General features: G+C 41.9%; 1 protein-coding gene across 1 annotated transcript in view; it reads left to right on the top strand.

The window, feature by feature from the left end:
- kcna4 (potassium voltage-gated channel, shaker-related subfamily, member 4) overlaps positions 1–11489 on the top strand; it is a 49241-nt gene extending 37752 nt beyond the window's left edge. The window contains exon 3 of the mRNA XM_069719864.1: positions 10877–11489. The gene's annotated coding sequence lies outside the window, so the exon portion shown is untranslated. The remainder of the gene's footprint in view (positions 1–10876) is intronic.
- The last annotated feature ends 1023 nt before the right edge of the window (positions 11490–12512 follow it).

The raw sequence follows: 12512 nt of genomic DNA, 5'->3' as shown, positions 1-12512 counted from the left end.
AACACAGTTTACCAACTTTAAGAAAACTGGAAAAATATTTGACAGAAAGGGGCAGCGGTTCCCGTTCAGCGGTGCTTTTATCGCAGGGGTTACTTCGAACGTTATGTGGAAAGGTTGTCGATTTGCTCAAAATTTTCACATTTAACAAAGAAAAAGATACAGCATGTCCCCTTTTTGACACCATGTGTTTTGATTAAAAATGTGTCAAACTAGTAAACAGGTGAACAGAGATATCTTTGAGTTTGCTATAACAGATGGGTACATAGTTAAAAAAGTTCAGCTTCTTCCCCTTCATGTGGAAGCGGTGCAATGCAAACACTTTACAAAACCAACCTCAATGTGACCTGCTTTGACATCCAAAAACATCGTTGTAACAACATCCACTTTTATATATAATCAACAGTGTTACATAACATCCAGGTTAACTACTATTTAGTTTATTATCTAAGAGGCTAGTGGAGATAAGTCTGATTAAGAAGGTTTGGAACCAGGGCCATATATAAGGGATGGGTCACGAATTTTGAATATTTGAATAGTCGTTTTAATCTCCAAAATCAAACAAATACAGGGTCATTAGACTGTTAACAAGACGAAGTATCACAGATCCGACGCTCCGCCACTTTTTGTGCTCCAAGTGAGGAAATAAAATGTTCACAGTTGTGAAACATTTGCAGGAACATGTTTGAACGATTACAGTTTAGAAATCCGGAAACAACCGTCGACAACAGCATGATTATATTTTTGACTTTATTAAATTAAAGTGATTCAAATATCTGGACTATTGTTAACTTACATCCACAGTTGTCCCACAAGTGTTTGCACCCGGGTCTGCGCTCCTGTACTTCAATAATAGCACGATACCTCTGACCTTGATGCACCAGTGCTTTGAACAAAAATGAAAACATCTCGACGCTAACATGCTGATGTTCACCACCTTAGTTTAGTGTGCGAGCATGTGTGCACTCGCTATTTAGCACTAAACTCAAAGCTGAGACTGATGTGAATCATAAACTTGACTCGGAAGTATTAATTTGACCTGTTAATGATGCTCAATGAAACATTTATTGATTATAACTTATCTTCTGGAAACCATGACCGCATGTACAAAATCTCATCCAATTCCTACAGTAGTTACATTGTACATTATATAGATATTGATCAGTCAGACCGAAGCGGTAGACAAGCCAACACTGCCATCCCCTAAAAACATGCTGCATGGCCACAAATGCACTAACACTTGATTTTTTTTTTTTTTTTTTTACGTATTACACACTCACAATTACACATGCACATCAATATTGACAGGCCCTCTCTCAGACACTCTCAACCAATATTAACATATCTTGAAACTCAGATTTTTCTACAACCGCTCTATGTCAGTTGCATTTCTGTCAAAGTGTGTTTCTAAGATGGAAAACGGTCCTAATTTTGACATTTTGCACTCTAAGCCTTTCGTTCTGTCACTAAGTTGTGGGGCTAAAAGATTAGATAAGAGCTGCTGTCGCTTTTTATCAGAGTCACAGAGAAGAGAAACCATCTAAACTTATAGATTATTTGGCTGCTGGCATGGAAGTAATAGGTGCTAACCCAGTTTTCAGCTGCTTCTGCCATCTCATATCATGCTACATATACTGTACACTGGTTATGCAACTCGAGCACAGATTAGTGCATTTGGCCGAGACTCCTTATTCAGAAAAACACTAGAAAAACGAGGAGGGTAACATATCGTTTTGTTGCATGCGGTAGAAGCCCCCCCACCGCCGTCAGTTCGGTCTTCAACAGGTTTTGTTTATAGTGGACCAGAGCATTGTGGCATTAATGACGTTTCCCGACCGCTGCCTTTCGTTGGCTTTAATTCACCGCGACAGTCTGTCGTGGTGTAATGGGACTCGTCGTGTTGCCCCGTGTGCTTCCCGAGCAACACGTCGCCCTCGGACACGAACAAACACGCCTGATGAGTGCTGTGCGAGCCGACGAGAAAACAGCGACGGGGGCCGCACGGGTTGGAGCCTCCACGGGGCACATTCGTGGACAAGTCGGCCTCAATGAACAGCATCAGATAAGCAGATGTGCGAGGGTTTTTATCCCCCCCCCCCCCCAAAAAAAAAAAAAAAGTTGCTGACGGAGAGCTCGGTGGCAGGGTTGAAATGAGCACAGTGTGTGTTATGTCCCCGGCGTACATTGTGCTGCACATACCGCCGATCCCGGCCTGAATATTTATAGTCTATCGTGTGTTCATCAGTGTATGTTTGTGTGTGTGTGTGTGTGTGTGACTGGGAAAGCCAGTGTGGATCTAAGAGCCCTGCAGGGGTGTGAGGCAAGAAGCAGCAAGAGGCAGAAAATCCCCGCTGCCTTTGGATTAGTGTCAGCAAACAGGAAGCCAGGCACCGTGCTACATGTTCATGTGCACTCTCATATAGTCAGTCTTTGCTGGATTATTTATTTATTTTAATTTTTTAATTTTTCCTCTCTGAATTTGCAACGTAACTCCCCTCATGTAGTGACAACCTTTCTGATATTGCTTCGAATTGTCTGTTGCAATCGGTGACAGTTGATGGAAAACCTACAAGGATTGCGGTTCCTCCATTTGTTGATGCGAGTCGTGTGATCAGATCCGTAATTGCTGTAAAATGACAGCGATTTGCTGGAAATTGCAGCACTGCCCCGGCTTCATGTGGTGCACAGAACATGGATATGTCACGATTCAGGTTTTGCAGTAATTTGTTAAAAACTGTATATTGTGATCGTAAAGCAAGGAACTCCCTGAAAGGATGGGGGGGGGGTGTTCAATATTTGTGTCCCACTTTTGCCCGTACAGCTTTTGTGGCTCCTAATTGTTCCCCACCTGACCTCTCCTTCTCCACAACGTCACACGAGCACCAGCACGAGAACAAATCACGTCTGAAATCCTTAGCAGAGGCAGTCACAGTGGTGTCTGTTACCATCTCGGAAACATCTCCGTTTCATGGCTTCCTTTGAAGCGTGTTAACAGGTGAGTTGCCTGTGAAGCTCTTGTTGGTGCTTTGATGATGATAGTTTAGAGCGCTTGTGACACACAGATCAGAATATTTTTGGATGAGAGTATTAACAAAAACGCGCTTTGGTGTCAGAGGGAATATTCTCAAGGGAGTGAGAGCTTAAGAGTAATCTGTCATAATCATACAGGCCTAGTTAAAGAGACATTAAAGGGTTGAGGGTGAGTTGACAGTTAGTTTTTTTGTTTTACCTGTAGCAGAACCAGAGGTCTTGTTTTTATTTAAAGTCTTTTTGGAGTTGTTTTGTACCCTCTACAGATACTCGATGGATGGGTGAATAATTCGGTTAACTTTCAATTGAACAGGGCCTGTAAGACCCACGGTGTACGAGAACAGATTTATTTTTCAACTGCCTGTATGAAAAAGTTACTAACTCAGGGGTAGCAGGAGACTGTAGAGTGGATGTGCTGGCGAGGTAACAAGTAATAAGAAAGGTGTTATGTCTCATTTCCCAACTTGATTCAGCAGTTATAGTTCCCTCTGCCAATGTCCTCAAGTATTTGCCCTCTTGGAGCAGTTTGTTCCAGTCTGAGGTTCAGACGTTACTGTTCTGTCCATGTGGAAAACCTTTCTGCTGTGAAGCACCCTGCAGGGGCCTGACACATAAAACTGTGCAGGTTCACAGCTAAAAGTGCAAATATGCACACAAGCTCATTGTGTTTCAAAAAAAAGCTGTGCACAGGCACGGTTCAGCTGACTAGAAATCAGTGGTTGGGTGTGTTGGTGCAGATGCATGAGCCTGATTTCTGCTCGCATTCAACCTAACAGTCTGTTGATATAGACTCGATGTGCCCTCAGTCACCTGTTTGCCTATCAGTTGCTTTGTTTACAGACGTCAGACCCAGCAGTGGGAATAAGAAAAACAAAAAAAAACAAAAAACATGGCATCATTTCACTCATCATTTGGAAGGCCATAAAAGACTGGAAAGCTGTCCTCATACGCACAACTATTATTTACAGCTTTTCATCCCAGCTATATCGTCATGAATAAATCACACACGTACCACCGTCAGCATCAATATCACAGTCCTCACAAACGTCAGGAAGGTAACGACAAGTGAGAAAGGTAGATTATTTTTCTGCCTTTGTAGTCTTCGCCTAGTCTTTCTCAGGCAGGTTGCTCTCGGCCGTCAAACCTTTTGCTCTTGCGCTCATGTTTTCTGTAAAGAAACAGCAAACGAGAAGTCTGTGTTCACACTGCAGGCGAATCAGATGTTTTCCTCAAATCAGATCTCTAAGACAGACCGTCAGCGCTGTTATTTGCAAGCGAGCGGGTTGCATTTGGTGTGTCCAGACGTCACAAAACCTATCTGCATGGGTTGCTATGGTAACGACGCAGGCGCAGCTACACTGGCGACGCGGCTTTCCAACACGGAAGCTGCCGTCACGGAAGTGGCAGCACACAGTTTATTTCGGCTTCTGTTCCCGGACCGTTGCTGTCGTTGTCCTCTACGGCGTGAAAGTCGACCCCTCTCTGATAGCGCTCTGCTAGCGGTAGCACAGATTCTGCTCACTCTTGTCTCTCCGAAAATGACGATGTCATGTCATTGTGTGCCGCACGTCGAGTGGCGCGAGAAATCCTATCTGAGCCAGCGGATCGTCCGCACTGGGAAGCATCTGTAGAAACCTGATTGGAATCGCATTTCAAATCACCTCCAAGTGTGGTTTGGATCCAGATTGCAAAAATCTCACGGCACTTCCGTGACAGCAGCATGTGGTTGATAGATATCATCAACCACATGGGGCTGCAGTGTATGCGACCCATTTAAACATTGACTTCCTGTCTTACCTCAAACTTTGCCGCATCGACAAGGTCGAACGAAAGTCTCAATATATCATCAACCACATGTTTAGGCTATTCTGATCCGAATTTAGGTTCAAGTGATCAACCAGCTGGACTTGGCACGTGAAAGCATGAAAAGTGTCATTTCCAGTTGCCACCAGGGGGCGCTATGACTGAGCGAATATTACCATACAGGTGTATTCAGGGCCGGACTTTTATTAGGGATGTGACGTTTGAGGAAGATTGGAATATGTACATAAAAGTAACAGCAACTTGTAGTTTCATGGCGAGACGCTCAAAATGGCCACCACGCCACGGGCACACCATTGGACGAAAACAAATTCATGACGCCAAGAGACATTTTTGTACATCTTGATGTGATACACATATCCAAAAATGTTGGTGCACGTAGGTGAAACTAGATGCCGGGGCTGCAGTTTACGCGAGTCGTTTGGCCACGCCCACTCGCAAAACACATATCAGATGTATCGTCTCACCACGGCAGATGTACGTACCACTTTTCATGAGGTCTCTTTAGGGGGCGGTAGCGAGCCATTTGGCCACACCCACTTGCGACTCCACTAGAATACGAAACTTTTCGCCAGGAGAGACACGTGTACCAACTTTCATGAGTTTTTGAGTATGACGAAGCCTCCAAAAAGGCAATTTATTTGTAAGAACAAGGACCGAAAAGAAAAATAATTCCTTGGATAACACTAGGGCTTTCTCACCTTCGGTGCTCGGGCCCTAGTGACAAACATCCGATTTGGCCTGGCAGTCTGAACGTAGTCTGTCGGCAGCAAACTGCAGCAACAGTACCACTCTACAACTTTAAAAAAAAAAAAAAAAAAGTCTGGTTTCAGAATAATGCTGCTACGTGGCGCAAATCACTTGGTCAACATCAGTAGCTCAGACTGTATCCTCATAAATACACTTTCTTTTTTTTTTGTTGTATTGTTTGCATTGGCTTCATAATTACATTTAAATCCCATTTTGTATCATTTCATTCAACCAGCATGACATCACGTTCATGCTAACCATCAGGGTATATTTCTGTTTTGCTGAAGCCTGATCTAGCTGGGTAGGAAGGAAAGGTGCAACTGGTGAGCTGGAAACAGCTGTCAAAGAGCTGAACAACAGATCTGAATGAAGTGCTAAAAAAAACAAAAACCTGTGGCAGAGATTCACAGGTCTGAAGCTAAGCTTAACCTGCACGAAGGCGAGAGCGTGCAACTGATGTCTTAATTGAAATTTGAACAATGAAAAAGGGGTTTCGGAAATCAGGTGAAGAAACTGTTGAGCCATTTGGATTTTATTAATTCTATCAACCCCCTGCAGTTTTTTTCATATCATTTCCTGCTTTGAGGCTGTAAAAATCCTCCCACATAATGTCGTCCCTGCAGGTTGTGTTTCTGGCAGTCTCAACTGGCTGCTTTCTGCAAACAGCATAATAATTTTAAATCCAGTGCAATGGAAGAAAAGAAAAAGGAAAAAAAAGTGTAAACAGCTGCCGGGCTCTTGAATTGTGAATGGGGACGGGGATGGCTTCTTGGTAGGTGGTTTTCGCAGGTCTAAACAGGTTTAATGTGGTGCTCTTGGCTTCGCCTTGAGCGGGCAGCGTCCTAACGTGGCCCTGGATACTTCTACAGAAGTGAAGACACCCCAGAAAATAAACTAATTAAGGCCATATTGTCCAGACATTTAGAGCTATTAACTGATAACCAGTATTTTTCAGAGCCGAGTTATTTAGCTCGAGTCCAGCATGGTGTGAGGTTTGGGGGGAGAAGATGTCTAAGGAGGCCTTGTAATATTTCTCCTTTATCCGTGGTGGGTTATTGATTATGCTGCAATGACAAACTGCTCATTGTTGCATAACTTAAGAGAAACCTCGTGTAGAACAGACATGTAGGGAGGTGATGATTGAGAACGAACAGAAGATGCTCTGTTGGTTTTCTCTCGTACCTTGTACAGAAACTAATGTCTGGCCAGAGTGCAAAACCCGATGTGGATTTAAGATGCCAAATGGCAACCTGACAACATCGTAGAAGGACTCGGTATTAGAAAGACAGTGTTCACCATAATAAGAGAGCCAAACACACACAATTATAGCAGAAACACACAGGTGACAACTTCATTATAAGGCTGATCGAGCTTGTTAACCCATCGATTACTTTGCTAATTGTGTAGTAATGATGGAATATTCTTCACCTCCACGTAAGCAGTTGTGCACAGCTGTTCAGGATTTGACATTAACTGGGAACTATGCAATGATTATTCAAACGAGCTGTGTTGTGGTAGAGTTATGACAAAGCTGGCTTCACCTGCATCTCATTTTTATTCAATTTGAATTCAACACATTACTTTTTGACAGTTGTAAACAAATCTTTGCATGTTTCTGCTATTTGTTTTCTGCATCTAACAGCACCACACGTTTCATCACATCCTGCTAGTAACATGTTCTCTTTCTCGTACTATCGTTGTTTAATATCAAAAACTACTGCCATCTTCTGGCAGTAGTGACGCAGGACGACCAAGCCCCTGTAAAAAAGAAAACAAGGTAAACAAGACACGTCAATAGCTGCATAAGCAAATTTTTTGCTAACTATTTGGAAATCAAGATGCCTACTATTGAAGTTGGGTTTTGAATCAGTCTGCTGACAGGAAGCTGGACTGTCATTCAGTTTGTTTGCAACGTGATGTCGACAGGTGTGAGCTGACGCTTTAGAGACTTAATAATAACTTGACGAATCATAAACCTCAACGGATATCAAATGATGGAAATAATTATCAGTTGCGGCTCGCGACAATACAATATCCCATTGACCATCCCCCATCTGACATAACACAATGACGTCATTCCGGTTACACACTGTTAAAATACGGTAACTACTTCAAAACTGCTGGGACTGCCAGGCCAGCTGTTTTTCCCTTTAATCATCTTCAATAAACTCATTGCACCCAAAGTTCTTCACACAACAAATGACTCACTCTCATATTACATCCTCCCATTAGAATGACATCAAACTTAATTTGTTGCCACGATATCTTCTGCAGAGATCTTTTTAAAATATCTTCACGCAATATGCTGTAACCGGTTATAAACCTCAACATAGATGTCCTCGTGCGGATGAAGCACAAACATCAGCTTCCATTTTATTCACTGAGTGTTTTGGTATTTGTGGTGTCGTCGCGGTAACGACCCCGTTGCTCACTTAAAAATGCCCTCACACGTTATTGCTTTTTTCCAACACCTAAAGAAAAAAAAAAAAAGGACTTCAGTGCATAACTCCATTGTGCTCTATTTTCTTTTCTTTTCTCAGAGTGACAGAGTGACATTTTAGTCTCAGAATTAAATAAGTGGTCACAAACGCTGAATAATACGAAGGACATCCACTATCGCCTCATCGCTGCACTGCGGTGGGGTGAATGTCTCCAAAACTCTGTATATTGAGTGTTTACACCGACTTCTGTGCGTGTCCTCTCGGCATTACAGGTGCGGCAGTGTATTCAAGGGTAAATACAGGACATACTACCCGCTGTATTTACTAAAGCAGCTCCCCGACGAACAAAACCTGAAATATAAACAGCCACAGGTTTAGCTGTAAAGTCCTAATAAGGGAATTCGATTTTTTTTTTTTTTTTTTTTTTTTTTTAAACACTCGTGCGTATGCTGTAATTGCCTTGTGCCTGCCGCAGCTATGATTGCATACAGAATGTCTCCAACTCCACCGAGACTGTGTGGAAATCCTCAAATTATTGAGGTGGAGAATTATACAACAGCTGCTCTGTTTAAAAGAGGCCTCTTGTCTCTAATAGTGTGCATCTTAATAAGCACAAATAGCCGTGACACGGAACAGTTATTCTGTGAAATGTTTCACCCTACAGGGGGTAGCCAAAGTAACAAACACTTCACGAGGAAATCATTTAAATTTGAGTTACATCAACATTACAAATACTGCTGCAGAGAAGGGTCATATTAGGCTGAATGCCAATTAGCAGCGGTTGTCCAACGTTTTTATTCAGTGCATGTCCGTCATGTCACCGCTGGTTTGTTTCAAACATGTGAGCACAGTTTCTCTTTGTCTCTGCAGTTTCCTCGTGTTTGGCACAGACTGTCAGGATTTCAGAGACGATCTGGTTTTGTTTACCCGTTTTTTTTGACTATTTCAGAGACACGAGTTGCCTGCTTTGAACTCCGATATAACAGCCACCATAAGCAGCTGATTTGCAATGATTCTTATCTATCACGCTATCTTTGTAGCAGGGATTGCAATTTTAATGAAATTACTTTAAGTTTGGGGTCCTTTGAAGCTTTACAATTACTACCTATTGTACATTTTATGAAGATTTTTAAAAAAAATTTATAGCAGGTTTCTATGATAGACATCCTATAATTCTCATCATGAGGACATCAGAACAAGTACAAACTAATCAACACAATACCAGTCAGAATTGCCCACAGAAGCATTTCCTGATTGGACACCATCATTTATTTGGGCTTTTCAAAGCTGTTTGTTTTACAATGTGATAAAGCCAAGTATGGTTAAATTTAGGCATAAAACGAGCCGAGTTAGGTTTTGGGAAACATCATGGTTTGGGTTAAATTTAAGGGAGCTTTGTTGTCATGGTTACAGTGAAACCACTTGGTTAAGAAAACAAACATGGGCCTGCTGTGTTCTGTTGATCCATCCATCCACCCAGCCTCCTCCCCTTGTAGACTCCTTGCTCCATAACAACATCACCTGACTCAGTTTTTCCAGTTATAATTACGACAGCTGCTGGAGCGCTTCATCACATACGCAAATGTTGTTTAGGGGCACTTGCTGCTGCTCTTCTTGGGAGAAGAATATAGGCTACCTGTCTGTAAAAGTCATCTTAATAATAATCCCAGTTAATAATTGGGAATTTTGAATGCTTTTGTATGGCTTGATGTATTTTCTGGAATATTTTTTACATTTTCCAATATTTCCATTTATTTCTTAAGTATTTTTTTTTTTTTACTATTTGTAGATGTAATTTTTAACGTTATAGCAACTGAATGTTTCATTTTGTGACTTGCTCTAAGTGCAGTTTATGTTGTTATCCTACATGGCAAGTTGATGCGTACAAAGTAGAGGCACGTATGACCTGGGTGGAAGAAGGAGGTCATGTGATTTAGATCATATAACCGAGGTCATTCGACAATATACAAGAGCGAGCACCAGTCTGAGCACACAGGGCGTTCATCCGAGAGACGAGGGCTTGAGTCCAGGAGAAAGCGGCGTCGATTTCTTTAAAGAGATCTTTTCCAAACTCTAACCGTGTCCATTTTTATTTTTTTTAAACCTAACCACTAAGTTTTGAGTGGCTGAACCTGAGGCAACTTACTTTTCATGCTTGGTCAAGGCAAACCGTGACACTGACTCAGCATCGGGTGTATTACACACTTCGCTGTGATACTGGGCTGAGTCAGTGTGTCCAACCTCCACAGGCAAAACATGTCATCAAAAGTTGTAAATGTATCCCTCCCGAACCAAACAACAAAGAGTGGGTCTGGTGCTACGATACAAAAACTGTAACAGTCGGAATATTTACAATCGATGGGATGTTGCCAGCATAAAAAACACAATCTCTTTGGCTTGAATATTTTTAGATGTAAACATCTTCAATAAATCCAAACAAGCTGATTAAAAAAAAATGAGTCCGATGCCGTCAGAGTGAAATAACCTGATTTTAACCAACTCTGAGCCACTGAAGGGATGAACGTGAGGGAAAACTGTATCTGGAGGCGTAAATATTAAAAGATTTATTAACGTAAGTGGTATTCTTCTGTGTATGTGTTCAACAAAGCTCGGCCCTAACCCCTCCTATGGAGTGCTTCAGAGGGACTCGCTGCTTAGTGACCCTGATGATATCTGATGATATCTGGATGCATCTTGCCCAACCTCTGGCGGGAGAGGAAAATATGCACCGTATCAGTTTGGCGTTCGGGCAAATTGCTCCGTGTTGAGGGTGCGTGCCACTTTATCAAGAATGATGATAGAATTCCATCCGTTTCCTGTTTCTCTCTTTGTTGCAGCGCTGCCAGTTACAGGGAGAGGGAGTATCCCCCCAACATCTCTGGAAATTGCAGAGAACGAGCAAAACATTGTGACCGGTCATCTTGAGCACGAGCGGACACTGAAACAGCCACAACTGGACGGGCATTTGGACGAGCGGAGATGAGAGCTGCCGCGTGGTATTAGTAAACAAACCCTCGAGGGGTTGAGACTGGAGCCGGTGAATGAGTAAGTGGTGGCCCAAAATGATTGCCTTAATTACTACACATATACAGATGTACGAAGAGACGATTCTAAGAGACTTATAAAAGTTCAAAGATGTTTTCTTTACATGTGAAAAAAAAAGTGTCTTGTAAGGAACAGATGTGAATATTTTAATATGATAGAGATACTGTTCGGTTGTAACGTCGACATAATGTTTTAGTTGGGTCGGCTTCGTAGGTGTCATTGGTTACTAAATGGTGAGTTTGCTCTCTGCTTCTGTGCAGCCAGCAGTACGACTTAATCTATTTTTATCTTGTTTCATATTGTCAACCAAACAAGGCTGGCCTGAGTCGCTCACTCAAACGCTGGCAACGAAATCTTGATTCACTTCGTGTCATAACATCCTCATTGAGAAAGTGTACAGTGGGTTGGGGGTGGGTGGGTGGTGGTGGTGGTGGTGGTGGGGGAGGGGGATTCGAGACGTATATTGACCGGCTCAATGCTACACACTCCAGGACGATCAGAACAATATCCTCTTACATTAAGATCCACTTACACTAAAGCAAAGATGTCAGGCACATAAACACCCGTCATAAATATCTGCCACACTCATTTTCTATCACAGAGAAACTGCGGATGAACCCCGCCGTGCTCTCACCGGCCGAGAATCATCAACGTACAGATGAATTACCTTATAGGGTTGTTGTTTTTTTGTTTTTTTTCTGTTTTTTTTTGTTTCCTCAGATGCAAATTTAGAGCTGACCAGCTGCTTTGTTGATATGTTTTCACTTTGAATTTAACTGTATGCAAAAGTAACATGGACGTGTGTTCTATATTTTTTTAAACCTAGCCTTGATAATTACATAACCAAAGGTGAAACCCTGAATTTATTGTATGTTGTGGACTTCTGGAAAATGTTGTGAAATAGATGCACACTAAATAGGAAAAAAAAAAAAATGTAAATATCAGACGTTTATACTTGTGTGTCCTAAGATGTGTTGCAGATAGAGTAATTTGAGACTTTTTACTTTCTTTGACTGTTATGACCATCAACCATATTAATCTGTGTCTGGTTTGTCCTCGCTGAAACAATCATGTTCTTCATATTGTTGCGGATGCTGCTCCAACGTTCTTCATTGTCATATTTTGAATTTCTTTTTTTTTTTCTTCTTATGCTTCTTTTTTTAAACATACTCCCATTGAAAATCCACCCACTGATTTTATTTGGCAAACTGAAAGATGAGGTTGCTGATGTCGTTTGTGCAAGTTTGTCGGAGACGCATTGGATTTCGTTACCTCTCTTGGACCTGCAATGTTGCCTGCGAGTGAAATGGTTGGAAATGTCCAGTTTTACTTTAGCTTTTGAAAGTAAGTAAGATATCACATATTTTTATGAAGACAGTGTTTTATTTTCTTACATTTTCCTTTTAAAAACATCCTTCGCATACCGTG

This window comes from Brachyistius frenatus, unplaced genomic scaffold (genome assembly GCF_029030835.1).
Source record: "Brachyistius frenatus isolate BFR_SWC_R1_liver_20210118 unplaced genomic scaffold, ASM2903083v1 Contig_226, whole genome shotgun sequence".
Lineage (NCBI taxonomy): Eukaryota > Metazoa > Chordata > Actinopteri > Embiotocidae > Brachyistius > Brachyistius frenatus.
This window is presented reverse-complemented; position numbering and strand designations above follow the sequence as displayed.